Raw genomic sequence first — 20,972 nt, 5'->3', positions numbered from 1 at the left:
GCTAACATTTTATCTTTCAGGTATTGACATCACTCAATCTATACGGCAGTTCATGGAACTTTGTTGTCCCCGGCATTGAGAACACATTTATTTTACTCGAATGCCAAACAGGTGAGTGAAGGTTTGGAGGGGACAGAAAGAATGAACAGTACTGGACACTTTCATTATACCATCCAAACCCACCCTCTGCCTTTCTTCCATCTGCCTCTACCCTGGGAGGCTGAACTGGCTGGACTTCGCCCATGGCTCCCTTTGCCATCTGGCTTCTGGTTGTTTCGCATAAATGGGAAGCACTGGCGGAGACTGGACTGGAGAACAGAGTGAAATCAGGGTACTTATTTCCTGGTTTCCTCTGTGGTGGGTCGTTATATGTTGAAGTAAGTTTCTCTACCAAGACCACAGCCCCTGTCAGGAAACACTCTGCTACAACAACAGCTACTATCTCTGGGTTCTGGCCAACTTTTCCTCTCCTTAACCTTCAGTCCTGAGGGTAGTAATGGCTCCTCCATCTTGCTAGTTTAGAGCATTTCAACCATCGCTCTTGGTTTCCTGTAACCCTGCTTACATATTTATGAGCAGCCTCTTCATTAAACCTTCCTCAATTACCCACTTGAGTACAGCATCTGTTTCCTGCTAGAGTGTAAGTGATACACATTCAGATCAGATTCTCAGAGCAAAACTTCAAGTAATTAGAAATCAGCAACAAGCACAGACTTAAATGGACTCAAATTACTCAAGATAATAAGTTATTCACATAGGAAACTAAGACATATTTAGAATTGAATAACAAAAAGTGTACTACATCATAGTCATCTATAGTAGGACCATGAAAAAGGGAAATATGTGCATTAATAAAAGAAAAAGATTAAAAGTAAATGTCTGAAGAACTTAAAAGCTTAGAATAAGCTTTTAAAAATAGGGCAGACATAATAGGTAGGAAATCAACAAAATGGGAAAAGAAAAAAATAAATGAGCTTCAACAAAAGAAAAATTTGCTTTTTAAAAACCTCTAAGAAGAAAGATCAAGAAGAGAGAAGAAAAGGAACAAAAACTTTCTTACTAGTTATCAAGACTTACAAAACTGTAGTAATGAAAACACTATGATATCAATGCCAACATATATAATAGAAAAGAATGCCTATTAATTATAGAACATTGATAAATGACATTGCAAATCAAAGAAGAAAAGCTAAGCTATTCAATAAATAGAGCTGGGAAAATTGTTTACGCATACATAAAAAATCTGATACCTACCTCACACCACAAAAAGAAAAAAAATTTAATGAATTAACTATCAATATATAAAAATCAGACCCCCAAATCGTACCAAAAAATAAGGACAATGCCTTGGAGAAAAGAAGCAATTATTAAACAAGTGACAAAAATCACGATCAATGAAGAAAAAGATGGATAAGTTTAAATTTATGTATGTACATATAAAGCATGAATAATATATATAATGTTTACAGAACTGTACATGTATTATATAATCATCGTAAAAAGGTATTTATTCACCCAGGAAAGTAAGCCACTACCATGTGCCGATAACTCTCCAAACTGCTATAGACACTACAGCAAAGCTGACGTGATCTCTGCCCTGGACCGTATGTTGGCAGGTAAGCAAACAGGTTGAACAACGCTGCACTTCATAACACAATGAAAATATTACTTTTACTATCATCCACACCATCATAAAGGAGCTTATTTCCAGACAAATTATTAATCAATGTATCAATGTAGTTGTGGTGAGATAGGGCAGACGGGGGGGTGACGGATTCTCCTCAGGCATTCACCCTGTTTGTTTAGTCATTCAGTAAGTATTTATTGACTGACCCTTGAATGCCACTGTAATAAGCCCTGGGATAAAAGATGAATAAGAAATAATTTCTCCTCCAAGCAGAAAATCCCTGAGATCACCGCTGGGTAGAAGCAGACGCATAAACTGGAAGGTACAGTATCTTATAATGGGCATTATGGTGGGGGGATCTTATGGTGCTATGGGGGCGTATTGAAGCACCTACCCCAGACTCTGGGGAAAGGGGTAGGTGGGTTTACGGCGGTACTTCAAAGCCCAACAGTGAAGGCAAGGAAAATATTTTAATTCGGATAACTGGGTGAATCGTAAGTCAGAATTCTAAGTGCATACATTGCTATAAAATTATAATCATGTGTTAAAGGCTGTCATTCCAATTTTGAGCCAAGAAAGTTCAGAGGTTCAGAACAAAACAGGTCTTTCAGAGACCTCAAGCTAGCAAAAGGTGCTACAGCAGGAGCTTTCTGAGGTAAGGAGAGTGCAGTAGCAGAGCAACTATTGCTTCTTGGAAAAGCATGAACTGAGAGGCCTAGAGGAAGCCAGTTACCCTCCGGAGTTTGGGAATAACATCACAAACGTGATGTGTTTCTTGTGAGAATTAGAGCATAAAGGTGCAAGTGCCTAACAAAGCAGAACACGAGTATTAGTATTGAGTAGCATGTGCTTATAAAGACTAGCAGCATTTCTCACCGATGGAAACTACGTCATCTTCATAATTGCTTCATTTTGTCTTTATTGAGGTATAATTTTCATATAATAAACCGCGCACATCGTTAGTGGATCATTCATTGAGTGTGGCAAATTTTATACATCATATAACTACAAACGTCAGAACATCAAAATGTAGAACCTTACCCTACCCGGAAAAGGTCGTCTTCCCATAAATTAATTCCACCAAAAAAAAAAAAACGAAAAAAAACCCCACTACTGTCCTTATATGTAGAATCTAAAATACGACACAAATGAACCTAGCTACGAAACAGAAACAGACTCACAGACATAGAGAACAGACTTGTGTTTGCCAAGGGGGGAGGGGGGAGGCAAGGATTGGGAGTTTGGGATTAGCAGATGCAAACTATTACATATAGAATGGATAAACAACAAGGCCCTACTGTATAGCACAGGGAACAATATTCAGTATTCAATATCCAATATTCACAATGGAAAAAATATGAAAAAGAATGTATATATAGGTATAACTGAATCACTTTGCTGTACAGCAGAAATTAACGCAACATTGTAACTCAACTATACTTCAATAAAATAATTTTTTTAAAAAAACTACTGTCCTGTTTATATCACCATGCTTATGAAGGATTTTAATTTGTATTTTTCTTTTCTAGTAATATCCCTGTCAGATTTCTGGCCTCATGGTTATACTGGCCTCATAAAAATACTGAGAAGTGTTTTCTCCTCCTCCCCTTCCTGGAAAAAAAATGTGCAAAAATGGTAATATTTCTCTTTAAATGTTTGAAGGAGTTCACTAGTGAAGTCATCCTGGGCTCAAACTGTCTTTGTTGATGTGTCTCTTTTAAAAATGTAAATATATAAGTATATATATGTTTTCAGGTTTCTTATTTCTTCTTGCGTTCATTTTAATCAAATTTGTTTATTTCACTTATATTGTTGACTTTATTGGCATATGTTCATAATATTTCATTTTTGTCTTTATTTTGTCTATATTGATTGATAGGTCCTTTTAAATTTTCTCATATTGATTATTTGTGCTTTATTTCTTTTTTATTGATTAACATGGAGTTTATTCATTTTGTAAATCTTTTTTAACATATCCACTTTGATTTTGTTGATTTTTGTCTAGTGTTTATTTCATTGATTTCTGCTCTTAATTATTTTCTCTCTTCTGTTAATTTTGAGCTTAAGATGCTCTTCTTTCCCTAGCTTCTAAACATGGAAGTTTGTTGGAAATGGGGGAAAGTAAAAAAATCAATACTATGAATTTCCTTTCCTTATAAATTTATTGGAAAACTATGAATTTCATTCTCAGCACTGCTTTAGCTGAATATAAATTTTGTTATGTTGGGTTTTCATTATCATTCAACTCCAAATATTCTTAATTTCCTTTGTGATATCTTCTTTGACGCATAGGATTTTCTTGTTGTTGCATAATTTTCCATTTGAGTTTTTCTAGAGATTGTATTATTGTTGATTTCTAATCAACAATAATGTGCGGTCAGAGAATATACTTTCTATGATGTCGTGCCTTTAAAACTAATTGAGACTTATCTTATGGCCCAGCATATGGTAATGTTCATGAATGTATCTGTTTTTGTACCCACTGTTCTATTCATGTTAGGTTAAGTTGGTTGAAGGTTATGTTCAAATCTCCCACATCTTTGTAACTTTTGCCTAGTTGTCTTATTAATTACTGAGAGGGGTTTAAAACCTCCAACTCTGGTTATGGATTTATATATTTCTTCATTACTTCTGTCAGTATTTGTTTTACATATTTCGAAGCTCTGTTATTAAGTGCATTCAAATATAAAACTGCTATGTCTTATTTCAATCTTAGAATTTCCATCTTTTTTTATGGCTTTCATTTCTGATGAAATTCCTCATCTGCTTATGTATATCGTTCACTTCTTCTAATATATACTTTAACACATTTATTATGGTTATTTTATAGCCTCTGTCTGCTAATTCCATAATCTATATCTTTGGCTCTGAGTCTACTGACAAAAATTTTCTCTTGATAATGGATCACATTTTCTTGCCTCTTTGCTTGTCTCTTTAATTTTTAAAATTTCACTCTGTACATCCCACGTAAAAGAATAATTGAGAATTAAACAGGTAGTATTTGCCCCTGAAAATGGTAGGACGCTGAGTCAAACGTATCTGTAATTGGGCTGAGTCTGGGCTTTGTCGCAGCTTTAATTAGACTCATTCTACCCCTGGCTTCACATACTTTGAGGGCAGGGTCAAGACTGTCCCTTCAGCAAGGCTTAAAACCTGAGAATTGGAGAGATTCTGAGGCTCCAGACTTTACACGTGAGCAGCCACTTCCTGAGCCTTTGGAGATCTCTCTCCATTCTTCTACAAGAGGAGCAGGCTTTGATTTGCTGCTGCCTCGCATCCAGGAGGAGCCGCCTGTGCCCTAGGAATCTCCCTTGGCCGTCCTGCACATCCCCAAGCCTCCAGAAGGGCCCGGCCATGTACTTGGTCCAGGTACCACGCACATCAGGAGGGCTTACCTGCCTTGGTGCTGCTACCATGCACCCAGTGAAGGTCCCATGAGAAGGATGTGGTACGTGGGTGTGGATTCACTCCAAGCCTGGGAATCCTCAGAATTCCAAACCTTCCTCTCAGCCCACACGTGGCTGATGAAGAGTTGCCTAAAAAGATGCACAACATGAGAGTTCTGAGTTAAGTTTTATTTGGGGCAAAATGAGGACTATAGCCTGGGAGACAGCCTCTCAGAGAGCTCTGAGAAACTGCTCCGAAGAGGCAGGGGGAGGTCAGTATAGATGTGATTTTAGTGAAGGGGGAACGTGCAGTCAAACATGCATTTTGGGGGCCTCCCTGGTGGCGCAGTGGTTGAGAGTCCGCCTGCCGATGCAGGGGACGCGGGTTCGTGCCCCGGTCCGGGAAGATCCCACGTGCCGCGGAGCGGCTGGGCCCGTGAGCCATGGCCGCTGAGCCTGCGCGTCCGGAGCCTGTGCTCCGCACCGGGAGAGGCCACGGCAGTGAGAGGCCTGCGTACCGCAAAAAATGAAAAAAAAAAAAAAAAAACCCATGCATTTTGGCAGAAGGTGGCTGCTCGTCACGAGGAGCAGATGTCTCCATTAATGATTTTGTGCTTTTCTAGATACGAGGAGATGCAAGAATTGGGCTCATAAAATCTCCTGAGAATATCTATCCGAAGGCCTGTTCTGCCGGGTTTTCCCAGAGCACAGAGGGCCTCCTTCCTGCTCTCCACGCTGAGCTCCTTTCGGGGGGTGTGGAAGGTCAGTGGCTGCAGCAGTTCATGATTTAATCCTTGTAGAGGCAGATGGCAAGTGCCAATCTGTAGTTGGCAGAAGTTTAAAAGACAGGTGGGTGCCACATCCCACACATACTGAGTAAAGAAAAATGTGCCAGGGATGAAAGTACCCATGGTCTCTGCTAGGAAGGGCTTGTCTCTTACTGGAATTCAGTTCATTTGGGTTTCCCTGTGTTCCCAGTTCTGGGTTGCCTTTAAACATGCATATGATTTTGTCACTTCTCTGAACTATTCTGATTTGTAAGGTGGGATCTCCTGCAACTCACTACATCCCAGCTGCTGAAGTGTCCATTTGAAGCTGTGTTCGTGTCTGGGGTGTGGATGTGAATAAATCACCCTTGGGGTCAGAAAGAAAGAAACGCCAATTTAAATAGTTCTCTGGGTAAATTTTGATTTCATCGGTTTTACACACACTGAAAATAAATGGTCTTTGCTACCGCCCATGTTTCCACATGAAGTGATGCAGACCGTGTACTGCCCGAAGCTTTCAAGCCTAGGAGACAAGTGGAGGTTGAAACACAACCTCAGCTTTTTTCTCCCAGTTTATCCTCTCAAAGGAAAATCTGTTCTTAATTCATCCATGGCTCCGTGTGCAAAGGCGAGCAGCGACCCCAGTATCGTTGCTCTGTCTACAGATGGATAAACTCGTCCCCCACATCTGGGTCCCCCACATTATGGCTACTTGCAAGAATATTGCCTAAATTATCTAGAATAACTTGTCATATTCCAAGGCCAGTGTTGAAAAGAAAAAAATTGACAAAGGTACAGAGAAGACCCCAGGTACTAATGGAGAAGTCGCTGACCTCTTTAGGAAGTTTCATGCAATGTAGCAGAAGCGACCTTTCTAAACAATTTTCTTTTTCAATTTGAACTTTTTGACAATTTCTTTGCACTCTCACTCCTCTGAATGTGAGTTTTCCCCTATTTATATATTTTTTGGAGCATACATCCACATAACTATGAAGTAAAACTTGATCCAGAATCTTCACTTAAATAAGATAAAAATGAACTTATTTACCAAAAAAAAAAAAAAAAAAGGCAGACTCACTGACATAGAAAATAAACTTATGGTTACCCGGGGTGATGTGGGGGGAGGGGGAGGGGGGAAGGATAGATTGGGAGTTTGGGATTGACATGTACACACGGCTATGTTTAAAAAGGATAACCAACAAGGACCTACTGTATCGCACAGGGAGCTCTGCTAAATACTTTGTAATAACCTAAATGGGAAAAGGATTTGAAAAAGAATAAATACATGTATAACTGAATCACTTTGCTGTACAGTTGAAACTAACACAACGTTGTTAATCAACTGGACTCCAATATAAAATAAAAGAAAAAGAAAAGAACACAAAATCTTCAGTTTGTTTATGTGTCTGTGCAGAAACGCATTATATGAAAGCCTGTCATTCGTTTTCTTTAACTGGTTCCATCAAAAAATATTGAATGAGTTCTCATAATCTGTATTCACTGTTGCCTCCCCAGTGCCTAAATAATTACCTGGCACAAAGTCCCTGTGCCTACTTTCTAGTGAAGAGACATCTACGAAGGATACGGCAAAATAAATAAACCTCATTTCTAGAAGTGATAAATATGATAACGTTATAGTTTCGTATTTCAACCAGAACATTCTCGAGGGTAATTAATGATTACATGAGGAAAGCGAGTGTCCCCAGGGATGGCCTGGGTGTAAATAAGACATAAGGAACTTAGGGGAGAGTTCTGTGAAAAAAAGGACGTTGGGGTTATGGCTTGGACTTGAGAGGGAGTCAGATGGAGTCTGAGTGGGTGGGGAGCAGACGTTAACAGGGGCTCAAGGGAAGCCCCGTGGAGGGGTGGCATTCAATCCTAATCAGAACGATGACAGTGAGTCACTAACCAAAGCCTGGAGGACGGGCAAGTTCGGGCAGGGCCATGGCAAGTGCCAAGGGTCTGAGGAGGAAACAAACCTGGTGTGTTCAAGACAGAGAAGGAAACAATGGGCTGCCATCAAGTGAAGGAGGCCGAAGGTGATGGGAGATGGATAGAGTCAGAGAATCGAGCTCTGCCGTCCTTACGGGCCCTGCTGGGAGCTGGCAACTCCACACAAAGGGGTGACTCGGCGAAGATCCAAACGAGAGAGCTGAGTTCTCATCTAATTAGGGGGACGTATTCATGAGAGTCACGTGCTAAGGTGACGCTCTTAAATCAGTCTAAACTCAGAAGTCAGCTAACTTGCTGTCTCAAGAAGCGTCAAGGTGAGTTTTTTCCCCACTAAAGTGAATTTTACAATGAGAATAATGCCTTACCTTTGCAGAAGTTTTCTTGCGGTGTTACACGGAACTACATTTTTATTTATTTTCTGTGTGTAAGGCGTCCTGGAAGATGATAAGGCTGTGGAGGGGTCGTCTGGGTTTCCAGGTCCAGTCCAAGTTCAGCACAGACTGCTGTGAATGCCTGGCTGGGAGAGGTAGTTACAAGGAAGAGGAATCAGGACAGGTGGACATTTCATAGGCCAGAAAGCATTTTGCCTGTTAGTAGAAAGGCCCGCGTGAAGTTAAAAACATCAATTGCAAAACACAATAGAGGAGGTGAACCTTGACAACAGAATCAACTAAAACCTCCCACATTTGGGCGGTAAGTTCAGGATGTGATAACTTTCCTTAGATGTCAATGCCGCCTTAGAGGGCAGTCCTTCACTCGGACTCCAGTGAAAGGCCAAGCAACCAAGTATCTTTTTCTGTGGTTGCAGTATCTTCTCTCTAAGGCCGAGAAGGAATTTTTATCATTTTATATTTCTCACTAACAAGTAAATATAACAATTTCCCTCCAGAGAAATCCTCATGGATTTGGCCCATAGATACTAGCTAGGGCTTAATTCAATCAAACAATCCTTAGAGAATTGTGCAGGCCAACTGAAAAGCGAAGGTATTACATTTATATGTGTAACATCTATCAAACCTATAGCTCTTAAGATATTAAAAGCTCTCTCCTTAGTAATACAGTCTCAGATGGATTTTAAATAAACATTAAAAATATATGTAGACCAACTTCCAGTTATAAGAGTAACGAGTCCTGGGGCTCTAATGTACAGCACAGTGATTATAGTTAATATTGTATCATATATTGAAAATTTCTAAGCGAGTAGATGGTAACTGTTTTCAACACAAAAAAGAAATGGTAATTATGTGACGGGATGGAAGTGTTAGCTAATGCTATGCTGGTAATCGTTTTGCAATATGTAAATGTACCAAATCAACCCGCTATACACCTTAACCTTACCCAATGTTATGTGTCAATTATGTCTCAATGAAGCTGCGGGCAAACCCAGGGGCAAGATGGGAATAAAGATGCAGACCTACTAGAGAACGGACTTGAGGATACGGAGAGGGGGAAGGGTAAGCTGGGACAAAGTGAGACAGTGGCATGGACATATATACACTACCAAATGTAAAATAGATAGCTAGTGGGAAGCAGCCGCATAGCACAGGGAGATCAGCTCGGTGCTTTATGACCACCTAGAGGGGCGGGATAGGGAGGGTGGGAGGGAGGGAGACGCAAGAGGGAAGAGATACGGGGATATAAGTATATGTATAACTGATTCACTTTGTTATAAAGCAGAAGCTAACCCACCATTGTAAAGCAATTATACTCCAATAAAGATGTTTAAAAAAAAAGCTGTGGGCAAATAATTTAAAATACAGAAATGATTTAAATATATATGTAGAAAAGAAAGCCTACAAGAAGTTATAAACAAAAAAATATTTGAGTAGGTGCTAATTATTTTTAAAATGGATAATAAACAATCCCTATTCCAAGGCAACGATTAAGCATTAAAACACAGCTTAAAGATTTTTGTTTCAGCATGCTCTGAGTGATGGCTAAGGAAAAACATTAAAATTTTTGCTTTGAAAGGGTGTCAAATTATTAGCCCATTGGGGACGCGCACGTAACCAATCCAGTCCTTACCTGTTTCACTGGTTATATAGGTTACTTGGGTCGTTTTGTTGTAAATCTCAAGTTTTCAAACAACTTGAAGACTCAAGTCCAAGCTTAATTAAACCTATTGAAGAGCAAAGGAAAACAAGCTTTAAAGATCACCTGTTTGGCTCATAAAATCTCAGCACCACAAACAAGGAAACGTTCAACTATTCCTAGGATGCCATTAAATTTTTATGGCTCGATCCTAGGATTCCTCTTAAGTCTCTCTAAGGCACGGGTGTTTGGTCCGCAACCTCCTCTCCTCCCCCAACCTTGCATTTGATCTTTTTTATGTGCTTGTAAGGTGAGTTTGCTTTTCAATTCACTCTCATTCCCTTTGCTCCAGTGCTTTCGGGGAAGGGAGGTGGGGAGGGGAGGAAAGATGCTTGCAGAACTGGTCGTTGTTTGCCATGTTTGCGTCTTTCCCTTGTCTCCAAAGAAATAGAAAACATCGTGACTCCCTAAATCCAAACCGAGATGATGGAGGAACTGACACATGCCTGGCGGACTTGCACCGAGTGGCTCCCAACGAGGGAGCATCGTTGCCCCTGGGAGAAGCGATAGTCTGGGACACACTCCACGCTCCAGCTGCCAAGTTGGGAGTTTTCTTCCCCCACCACCACCACGCCCCCTGCCCACCTGCCTCTCCTCAAAGCCTTGGATCAAGTTCAACGTCCAAGCAGAGAGAACGAGTCAAACTGGCTGAAAACTTGGCCTGACCTTGGGCCTTGGTTCCAACGACTGGCCTTCTGCTTTGTCCTTAAGTGAAAATAGCAGCTAACATCTGTGTCTGTCACTGGTTAAACCTTAACTTGTGTTATGTCACCCTCCCAACGACCCTGTGGTGTGGCTGGTTCACGATCCCAGTTTGCAGAAGAGGTCATGGTGGCACAGAGAGGTTACACCCTGTGCCCTAGATCACAGCCGTCGACAGAGGTGGAGCCCGAGCTCAAGGGCAGGAAGCCAGCCCCGGGCTTAACCGCTGCGCCATCTTACCAGCTTACCCGGGTCCCACTTCCAGTAACCAGGTCTTGTTGCATTCCCATCTCCTAATCTGAGTTCCTTTTTTTTTTAATTGAAGTGTAGTTGATTTACAGTGTTGTGTTAGTTTCAGGTGTACAGCAAAGTGATTCATATATATACATATATATATATATATGAATTCTTTTCCCTTACAGATTATTACAAGATACTGAATACAGTTCCCTGTGCTACATAGTATGTTCTTGTTGGTTATCTATTTTATATATAGTAGTGTGTATATATTAATCCCAAACTCCTAATTTATCCCCCCTTTCCCCTCTGGTAAACATAATTTTGTTTTCTGTGTCTGTGAGTCAATTTCTATTTTGTATATAAGTTCGTTTGTATCATTTTTTTTTTTTTTTTTAGATTCCACATACAAGTGATATAGGATATTTGTCTTTCTCTGTCTGGTTTACTTCACTTAGTATGGTAATCTCTAGGTCCATCCAAGTTGCTGCAAACGGCATTATTTCATTCTTTTTTATGGCTGAGTAGTATTCCATTGTGTATATATATCAATACCACACCTTCTTTATCCATTCATCTGTCAATGGACATTCTTTTCTTAACAATCCCAAGACCTCTTGCCTCTCTGAGGTCTACTCCTCCCATTGTTTCCCTTCTGGGGAAGAAGTCTCTGTCTTTAGTTTCCCCCAGCCATCTGGGCCCCACTGGACCTGATACCAGCTCTTTTCCTGTCTCCAAATGTTGAATGATCCTGGGTCACTAACAGCTGCACCCAGGCATCTTCCAGAACAAGCACATCATCTCCCACTGTTAAATGTTCAGATGCCCATGATCCCGCCCACCACTGCCAAGGTCCCTAGCGATGTGTTCCACTTCCTGACACACTAAGTAGGATTTCATTAGAAACAGTCCCCATATAAGGAAAGCTTTCCACTTACTACTCCAAAAGTTACCCTCAGGTCTTTCTAAGCACCTACATAGACCCCAAGAGACTCCCCCCACACCCATTCCAGCTAAGCCTGGGCTCAGAGTGGTGGTAGGAAAATTGATTGACTGTATGGGGCCCATGAAGATTCTTCAGGTAGACAAGCCTCTGCCTTCCCTGTGAGCCTGCCATTTGAGACTCCCCATGGTCAGCTGAGGAGTGCTGGCTCTCCACCAGGTATAAACACCTTGTGGAGGTGGCTCATCTCAAATTAAAGTTTAAAGAGAAAAACTAACAGACATTTAACTTCTCACTGTGTCACCTGGGTGGTGGGAGCTGTGACCTCCCATTAGAGCTGAGCACACCTAGTGCCCAGATCTTGGTGTCTCAGTATCATCCTCCACTGTAAGAAGTCAGCGATGCTTGGAGATATGGCAGATTTCAGGTTTGGGGCAGAATCACTGTAACAGAAATAGGAAGTAAGGGATAGGAAATACACAAAAACGACGGGACACATCAAAAGATAACAGTCAGGTTAAACAGGCTCCCACTGACCAAATGTAGAACAATTTGCACATGAAAATAAATATCATTAATAAGAGATTGTAACACCTTGAGTGAAAAAGGAAGCCATGAGTCTATACTGATACAGTTAATAAACTGAAAATCTGATGGGAAATTAGATATTTTCATAGTTTCAAAGTCTCTCACCACAAAGAACTTATTAATTATAAAGGGAAAGAGAGCAAATTTACATGGAGAAATACCACCTTCATCAAGTGCCTAAAGTGACCATAATTCACAAAAGGACTAATTGGAATTACACAGCACCTGGTAGGATACAAAGAACGAAACACATGGCATTTCTGTGGTATGATTAGATTCAGACCGTGCATCTTTAACAGGAATTAGGAAACACTGGATGAGGCCGAATTGAGGGGCATTCTACAGAATAACTGGCCTAAAATCTTCGAAAGAGCCAAGGATGTAAAATCAAGGAAAAAACGAAGAACCTTTCCAGATTAAGGAAAGGTGACAATTTAAGTTATTTGTGATTCTGAATCGGATCCTTTAACTCTAAAGGAAATTATTGGAACACTAAGGAAAATGAGAATGAGGTCTTTGCATCAACTGGTAAGAATGCAGGTATACTACTTCCAAAATGTTCATGGTTGTATTGCAGTTATATAGGAGAATGCCCTTGTTTGTAGGAAATACACATTAAGTATTACATAAAGATGTTGCATCAGTATTCTTTGTGCTGTAATTGCAACTTTTCTGTAAGTTTGAGATTTTTTTTCAAAGTGTTTTTTAATTAAAAATTAAGCTTAACCGCCACAAAGAATAGGTATAAGATGTATAACTTCCCAACCAGTAGAGAAAAAATAGAAACTATAAAACAGCTTGATTTGTTTTCAAGAAGATAGTATAGGGATGAGGGTAGGAAAACAAGCAAAAGTCTAGCAAACACAAGGCACAAAGTAAGGGTGTAGATTCAGGCCTATTTGAATGAACATACACAGGAAATGTAATTGGATAAAACCTCCCAGATAAAAGATACATTTTCATTTGGTCTGAAACAAGTGCTGAAAATAATGTAAGAGAAGAAAACGGGACAAATACCAACCAAAGGAAAGTTGATGTTTCATCATTAGTATCAGGCAAAGTTTACTTGATGCAGTGCATATAACTAATGAATTATAAAAGAGACAAATCACCAGGAAACTCTAACAATTTGGAACAGGTATGAACCCCATATAGCTACAAACTGAATAAATTCAGAATTGAGAGAATAACATGGAAATGTGATAAATCTAAAATAATAGTGATGTTTATACCTCTTTCAATGACTAATCAACAAAGAAATTTAAAGTATTAAGGATACAGGACCAGATGGCTTCAAAGGCGAATTCTATAAAATATTTAGAAAAGAGCTAACACCGATCCTTCTCAAACTCTTCCAAAAAATTTCAGAGGGAGGAACACTCCCAAATTCATTCTGTGAAGCCACCATCACCCTAATACCAAAACCAGAGAAAGATATCACACAAAAAGAAAATTACAGACCAATATCACTGATGAACATGGATGCAAAAATCCTGAACAAAATACTAGCAAACAGAATCCAACAATGTATTTAAAGGATCATACACCATGATCAAGTGGGATTTATCCCAGGGATGCAAAGAGTCATCAATATATGCAAACCAATCAATGTGATACACCACATTAACAAATTAAGGAATAAAAACCATATGATCGTCCCAGTAGATGCAGAAAAAGCTTTTGACAAAATTCAACACCCATTTATGATAAAAACTCTCTAGAAAATGGGCCTACTGAGAACCTACCTCAACATAATAAAGGACATATATGACAAACCCACAGCAAACATCATACTCAATGGTGAAAAACTGAAAACATTTCCACTAAGATCAGGAACTAGACAAGGATGTCCACTCTCACCACTCTTATTCAACATAGTATTGGAAGTCCTAGCCACGGCAATCAGAGAAGAAAAAGAAATAAAAGGAATAAAAATTGGAAAATAAGAAGTAAAACTGTCACTGTTTGCAGATGACATGATACCACCAGAAAATCCTAAAGGTGCCACCAGAAAACTACTAGAACTAATCAATGAATTTGGTAAGGTTGCAGGATATAAAATTAATGCACAGAAATATCTGGCATTCCTATACACTAACAATGAAAACTCAGAAAGAGAAATTAAGGAAACAATCCCATTTACCATTGCAACAAAAAGAATAAAATACCTAGGAATAAACCTACCTAAGGAGGTGAAAGACTTGTACTCAGAAAACTATAAAACACTGAATGAAAGAAATCAAAGATGACATAAACAGATGGAGAAATACACCATGTTCTTGGATTGGAAGAATTAATATTGTGAAAATGACAATACTACCCAAAGCAATCTACAGATTCAATGCCATCCCTATCAAACTACCAATGTCATCCTTCACAGAATTAGAGCAAAAAATTTTACAATTCGTATGGAAACACAAAAGACCCCGAATAGCCAAAGCAATCTTGAGAAAGAAAAACAGAGCTGGAGGAATCAGGCTTCCTGACTTCAAACTATACTACAAAACTACAGTAATCAAGACAGTATGGTACTGGCACAAAAACAGAAATATAGTTCAATTGTACAGGATAGAAAGCCCAAAGATAAACCCATGCACATATGGTCACCTAATTTATGACAAAGGATACCAGAACATACAATGGAAAAAAGACAGTCTCTTCAATAAGTGGTGCTGGGAAAACTGGACAGCTACATGTAAAAGAATGAGATTAGAATACTACTTAACATTATATACAAAAATAAACTCCAAATGGATTAAAGACCTAAATGTAAGACGACACAGTATAAAACTCTTAGAGGAAAACACTCTTTGACATAAACCACAGCAAGATCTTTTTTTGACCCACTGCCTAGAGTAATGGAAATAAAAACAAAAATAAACAAATGGGACCTAATTAAACTTCAAAGCTTTTGCACAACAAAGGAGGCCATAAACAAGATGAAAAGACAACCCTCAGAATGGGAGAAAATATTTGCAAATGAAACAACAGACAAAAGATTCATCTCCAAAATATACAAACAGCTCATGGAGCTCAATATTAAAAAGATAAACAATTCAATGAAAAAAATGGGTGGAAGACCTAAATAGACATTTCACCAAAGAAGACATACAGATGGCCAAGAGGCACATGAAAAGCTGCTCAACATCACTAATTATTAGAGAAATGCAAATCAAAACTACAATGAGGTATCACCTCACACTGGTCAGAATGGCCATTATCAAAAAATCTAGAAACAATAAATGCTGGAAAGGGTGTGGAGAAAAAGGAACCCTCCTGCATTGTTGGTGGGAATGCAAATTGACACAACCACTATGGAGAACAGTATGGAGGTTCCTTAAAACACTAAAAATAGAACTACCATACGTCCCAGCATCCCACTACTGGGCATATACCCTGAGAAAACCATAATTCAAAAAGAGACATGTACCACAATGTTCATTACAGCACTATTTACAATAGCCAGGACATGGAAGCAACCTAAGTGTCCATCAAAGATGAATGGATAAAGAAGATCTGGCATATATATGCAATGGAATATCACTCAGCCATAAAAAGAAACGAAACTGAGTTAGTTGTAGTGAGGTGGATGGACACAGAGTCTGTCATACAGAGTGAAGTAAGTCAGAAAGAGAAAATCAAATACCGAATGCTAAGACATATATATGGAACCTTAAAAAAAAAATGGTACTGATGAACCTAGTGGCAAGGCAGGAATAAAGACATAGACATAGAGAATGAACTGGAGGAAGTTAGAGTAGTGACATATATGCACTACCGAATGTAAAATAGCTAGCTAGTAGGAAGCAGCTGCATAGCATAGGAAGATCAGCTCAGTGCTTTGCGATGACCTAGAGGGGTGAGATAGGGAGGGTGGAAGGGAGGCTCAAGAGGGAGGGGATATGGGGATATATGTATACGTATAGTTGATTCACTTTGTTATAAAGCAGAAGCTAACACAACACTGTAAAACAATTACACTCCAGTAAAGATGTTAAAAATTTTTTTTAAAAAGCAGATCTTAGTAAACACCAAATAATAAATATTATACAGAACCATGAATTTTGAATCCAGTGATATATTGCCCTTCCCTCCAATCCAGGGCTAAGAGCAGGCAGAGTAGGAGCCTTAACATTCAGTGAGATGGGGCTTCCCTGGTGGCGCAGTGGTTGAGAGTCCGCCTGCCGATGCAGGGGACACGAGTTCGTGCCCTGGTCTGGGAAGATCCCACATGCCGTGGAGCGGCTGGGCCCGTGAGCCATGGCCGCTGAGCCTGCGCGTCCGGAGCCTGTGCTCCGCAACGGGAGAGGCCACAGCAGTGAGAGGCCCGCGTACCGCAAAAAAAAAAAAAAAAAAAAAAAAAAATTCAGTGAGATGAACCTTTCTGATGCTAAGTCAATCGCATCAAAGTATCTGCCTTGCATCCTCTAAAATAACTTGCCCTGCCTTGGTGGTAGAAAAAGCCCAGGTCTCTAAACAGCCCTCAGATCTTTCTGTCGTCCTGTGCTTTGCAGTGAAGTCCACGACTTGTTATCCCAAATCAGTCAAAATCCTTGAAGACCACAGCGCCATGCCCACCCCTCACGTGGCCTGCAACTTCTCAGACCACTGGGGTCCCCCCTGCTGCCTCGCACATTTGGACTTATCCATCACTCAAGCTAATAAGTATCCTCTAAAATATGAGAATAACCTTAAGTGAAGATGTTTGATTGTTTTGTTCTCCATCCTGAGTTGTGGTTTTTAGAGAGAAGTAATTAGCAAGAGAGAGCTGAGGGGTGTGTGTGAATGTGTGTGAGAGAGTGTGTGTGTGCGCGCGAGGGTGCAGCCTGGGGCTGTGCATATCTGGACTGGGAAAATGGTTTTCCGGCAGGTGTGAAAGAAACACAAAAATGGAAAGAGTAGGGCCCTGGACTTCCGTTGCTTCACAACCTTCCTCAGTAACAGAGAGATGAACAGAATAGAGCTTACCCTGACTGTATCTTCAATTCTGTGGTGACGATCTCCTTTACAAAGCTCCGTGAGGCAGGAGTTTGGGAAGGGGCGGGCCTGTGGGCTTGGTATCCGCTGTGTTCCCTGCACATCTGTTGCGATGCCTTGAGAGCCTGCGGGATGCTCAGAGCTCCAGGCTGGAAGCCAGTCACATCCCAGCTGGATATGAAAGCAGGCCCTTCACTCCTCATCCCCTCGTCATCTTCAGGAGATGATGGTAGACGTGAATCCTGAAGGCGCCTCCTTCTCCCACTTCTCTGAGGCCAAAGTCTCCAATGGCCCCAGAGTTGAACATGAAGACAGCAATGTTTCAACATCCTTAAAAGAAAATATCAACATCCTTAAAAGAAAACATCCTTAAAAAGAAACTCTATAAGCTTTTCAGCCCATAAATAGGGGTTTGCAAGTTTCCGAGAGACTTTCACCCCACTGGGCACCATGAGAACCCTTGTCCTGCTACCAATCTGATGTTGATCCCTCTTACAATTTGCGGGAGAGGCATTTTTATTTTGAGATGGGTATATTATAAACTCCTGGCAACCCATGAGTTGGCTGCTAAAATAGGATGTAAGCAGATATTTAGGAGATGGTGCCAATTTGTTGACACTATTTTTAGAAGATGCAAAACACAAGCAGAATTGTTCATTAGATCATTTTCGAATCCAGAGACACCTTCTGATAAACCCTGCCATGCCGCCAGAGGCCCTGATTTCCCCCAGACAATGGTTGGGCACACTGAATTGAGCGCCAAAAGAATAGCCTTTCCAATTTATCTTCCAAGTACACAGGAGATTACAGTTTGATTTTTACCTGTACTGCGTTTTCAAGGTAACACAAGCCAACGCTCACTTAATTTGCTCTCGGCTTGGAAAGGGTAGATCAATATGGTAAATGAATCACATTGAACAAGGACTTCATTGGCATTTGACTGAATATTAATAGGCTTATTTGAGCCTCCCCATCATGTCTGCCAGGGGGCAACAGGCAGCCCCCGCTGACAGGGAGCCGTCGGGCAAAGACAGGGAGCTCATCACTCGTAGGGGCAATTGAGCCAATACGCTCCCAAAGTTCTCGTGGGCAGACGATGCTGAGCGTGGTGTATGACTGGAGGATAAACTGCAGCACGGATTTCCAATACATGAACGAGGCTTAAATTGGACTTCTTCCGTAGATAACTAATAAGGACCTACTTTATAGCACAGGGAACTCTAGTCAATGCTCTGTAATGATATATGGGGAAAGAATCTAAAACAAAGAGTGGATCTATGTGTATGTATAACTGACTCCCTTTGCTGTACACCTGAAACTAACACGACATCATAAATCAACTCTACTCCAATAAAATTTTTTTTTAAAATAGGACCTCTTCCATTTTCATTAGCTCATCCCCACTTTTCCACATCACTGGTGGTCCTCAGCATCGGGCTGCCCGTGTTCCACGGTCACGGCTCAGCACGGCTCCACGGGCGGCGGGTGGCCGGGAGGGGTGACGCGTTGCTGGACCAGTATTTCTGTGAAATGCGATCCTTCTGCCCACTGCGGTTCCTGCATTCCTCCTCAAGGATTCTGTAAAGCAGGGGAATTCCGAGGCTAGTGATGCTGATAATAATTATCACCACAAACATATCTTTGTCATTTTAAAAGAATATTCTTCTTGAAATCACAATTATCGGAGGGTGTTTTCTTGGCCCTCAGCAGAATCTTATAAGAGGAAGTAAGGCATCTATTATCCGTACACCCCAGCAATAAGGAAGGTGGAGCTCTGAGAAGTGAAGAACAACGATACAGAAAGTGGTGGGACAGTGCCTGGCACCCCCAGTGCTACGTACAGGGCTCCCTGTTTATTCTATTCCTTTTATTCAGCTTTTTTTTTTTTTTTTTTTACGATGTTGGGGGTAGGAGTCTATTACTTAATTTATTTTTGCTGCATTGGGTCTTCCTTTCAGTGCGAGGGCTTTCTCTAGTTGTGGCGAGCGGGGCCTACTCTTCATCGCGGTGCGCAGGCCTCTCACTATCACGGCCTCTCTCGTTGCGGAGCATAGGCTCCAGACGCACAGGCTCAGTAGTCGTGGCTCACGGGCCCAGCCGCTCCGCGGCATGTGGGATCCTCCCAGACCAGGGGTCGAACCCGCGTCCCCTGCATCGGCAGGCGGACTCTCAACCACTGCGCCACCAGGGAAGCCCTCCCTGTTTGATTTTCAGCTTCTTTGAGCCTCACCATCACCTGTGAGCTGGGCTCTGACGGTGCCCCCATTGTAGAGATGAGGAAACCGAGGCCTGGGTTGATTAAGCAATGTGATGGGAGGTTTACGCCAGGCACAGCCGAGGCGAGGCTTACACGAGGCGTTCTCGTGGGATCCTAACCAGTTTGTCCTGCCGTTCAATTCAAGTGGCCTCCCCAAAGGCTCCCCAAGTTGGCAATGTGATGGCGATCAGAGCTCAGGCCTCCTCGCGTAGAGCGCAGTGGTGCTCTCACCCAATTCTCTCTCGTTGCTTCACAAACAAAATATTTAGAGGCAAATAACTGAAGTAAGTACCTAGGATATCTTCACATAGGCTGCAGAGAGAACATGGTCTGAGGACATTTGGATTTCCATTCTGTCCATTCTGCTCTTCAATAAATCCCGATTGACATGTACACATACTATACATGAAGCAGATGACCAACAAGGACTACTGCATAGTGCAGGGAACTAGACTCAGTATTCTGTACTGTGAGGGAAAAGAATCTGAAAAAGGATATACATATTCATATATATACACACATATATATGCATGTATGAATAACTGAAACTAACACGATATTGTAAATCAACTATACTTGAATAAAAAAATAAATAAACTAAGTCCCCTGAGAACTGGCCCGCTGGACACCATGGGAGGCACTTCCGCAGCTGCGGCTGGCGCTCTCCGTGGCGTCTTCCTAATTCCGCGTGGTCTGGGAGGGGACAAGTGTCGTCCGTCTTGGTGGCCTTCAGTACAGTCCTGCCCTGTAAAGCACTCAGTTAAGTTCATTGAACAAGGTGGTGAGAGTGGAGGGAAATTTTTCAAGTTCCTGTAATTTCTAAATGGTATGCCTGGATCCTCCACATACACGGCCACAGTATTCTTATTCATTGCCTATAAATGCCTGCATTAATCCTTCCACGGTAGGGGTTACCCTCACTGACCCAGAAAATAGCTCTCTGTTTATTTCTCACATTTTCTAAACAATCAACTCTGCTTAAATACGGAGATGGATTGTGGTACTAACACCCAACAAATGTGTATGATTAGTCTTTTACTACATGTGATTTTCAATATCTAAGAGATGTAGTAATTGCAGACTACAGTCACTACAATGGTAGCGATTTTGTAGTCTGCAATAACTTGAATTCAGTTCTTCCTTTATCCTCCAAGTGAAAGAGACATCACTGCAGATTTGGGTAGGGAAGCCTGGCGCCTTGTGACCAGCAGAGTCAACTCGGACAAGTCACTTTGCACGTCTCAACCTCAATTTCTTCATCTGTAAAATGGAAATAATTAAACAAATATAGTACAATGTTTCACTAAACTTTAAGCACAAATCATTGGCTCTCACTGATGTAACTACAACAACCACAAAGGACATCTGACTGCTTCAACGAGCTAAACTAACTGCAACAATGTATCCATTCACCATGTCTGCCCCCCTCTTTTCTGATTTCAGA

The sequence above is a fragment of the Phocoena phocoena genome, chromosome 9, assembly GCF_963924675.1.
Source record: "Phocoena phocoena chromosome 9, mPhoPho1.1, whole genome shotgun sequence".
NCBI classification, from domain to species: domain Eukaryota; kingdom Metazoa; phylum Chordata; class Mammalia; order Artiodactyla; family Phocoenidae; genus Phocoena; species Phocoena phocoena.
The sequence above is the reverse complement of the archived record's forward strand: the minus strand, read 5'-3'. Positions refer to the sequence as shown.